We start from the raw sequence: 1,828 nt of genomic DNA on the forward strand, positions 1-1,828 counted from the left end.
CTTTCTCTCTGCAGATGAGATGGCCCTGCACGTAGCTCTGGTGACCTTCCTCAAACACCAGGCAACTTGTTAGGAGACAGGTTTGAAGTCTCAGGTGGAGGCCATGACCAAACGCTGGCACCGAATGTCTACTGAAAGCTCACTGTGTGCTGGGGGTCACGTTAAGAACTTCGCATGCTTCGTCCCTTTCCCATCTGAGCGTCACCATCCTCACTTTATCCATGAGGAAACCAAGGCTCAGGCCAATTCTTTTATCCAGCAAGTGAGCAGCAGAGCCAGGATTCGAACTCGTGACCAGTGCCTGCACTTCTTCCTCCCTCAACGAGAGCAGCCCTGGGTGACTAAGGGCTTACAGTGGGAAGCACCTGGCAGCGTCCTGCCCCCTCGGTGATGCACAGGGCATGCCTCAGAGCTGTCAAGCTTTTTTGCTGTCATTTTTCAGAGCGTAGATTTCTGCCCCGTTCCCAACAGTAAGGCAGTGTGTTCTAGAACAAAGTTCACAAGCTTTAGAAGCAGATGGAACTGAACAAGGTTCTGGCTTTTTGATTGAATAGCTACTTGACCTTGGACAAACTGCTCTCTGAGGTCCCTTTCTCATCTACAAAACAGGCATAACGCCACTTTGTGGGAGTGCCATGAAGCTGTGGGTGAAAGCCCCTTCTCCTCTGTCCTCCTTCGCCAGGGACCTGAGGAGCAGGCTCCGAGGGGGAGCCCCACAGCTCCCGATGTCGGAAACATGGACATCCTCCCCGCGCACAGCTCTTGTGACCACTGACCCTCTGCCAGCAGTTCTGCCTGCCTTCCTAAGGCCACACCGTTAGATGGTGCTGACCATTGTCACAGGACCACAGCTCCGAGGGCAAAAGCGCTCCAGTGAGGCCACCCTAGCAACACCGAAGTCGCCTGGCCCTAGGGCTAAACACTTCTGACTAACTCGTTCTAACGTATTATTTATGGTACTTTGTCAATTAAAATAAGTGTGAAGGCTGCAGAAACCTAGAAAAATGTTGCCATAGTGTTACACGGAAGTAAAACCTATGACTGTGGCCTTGTAAAACTCTATAAACACGTCTGTGGGTTATACGGAACGAAATTAACTGTGTGAGGGCTGGGAACTGTGATTTTCCTTTTCAGAGCGTGCTTCAACATTCACTTGACACACTCAGTTTACAACGTGAACGTCTGAGAGACAATCTGATGGGGAGAAAGCTGACCTCTAAGCAGCATGCCCACACCCTTCCGGCTTGCAGCCCTCCTTCTGCCTGCTGCACCTTCGAAAGATTCGGGTCTGGGGGCCTGGGTCAGCTTCCCTTGGCAGAAAGGACCACCCTGGGTGGGAGGGGGACAAGCGCACACGCAGGAGGCCCTGGGCTGCGCAGGGAAGCTCTCCACACGGCTCCCGCAGCCCACTGCCTCTTCCGAGGGCGGAGCTCCCGTCTGGCTGGAGCAGGGAACTGGCGCATCCACTTCCCTGCAGTGCCTTCCTGTGGCGGAGGCCTGCCAGGGAGCAGACAGGCCCCACCGCCCACAGCAGGGAGAAACCACTTGTTTTTCCCTTTTCTTTAAAAAAATGTTCTAACCCTGGCTGGACAGCTCAGTTGGTCAGTGTTGTCCTAATAGTCCAAGGTTGGGGGTTTGATCCCAGGTCAGGGCACATACAAGCATCGACCAGTGACTGCATAAATATGTGGAACAAGAAGTCGAGTGTTTCTCTCTCTCTAAAATCAGTAAGTTTTTAAAAATGTTTTTAATTAACTAGCCACTTTTCAAAGCAGTTATTGGGCAAATAAAATTTTTAAGTAGAAGGAGTCACCACAAAAACCATGAA

This window comes from Desmodus rotundus, chromosome 5, assembly GCF_022682495.2.
Source record: "Desmodus rotundus isolate HL8 chromosome 5, HLdesRot8A.1, whole genome shotgun sequence".
Taxonomy (NCBI): Eukaryota; Metazoa; Chordata; class Mammalia; order Chiroptera; family Phyllostomidae; genus Desmodus; species Desmodus rotundus.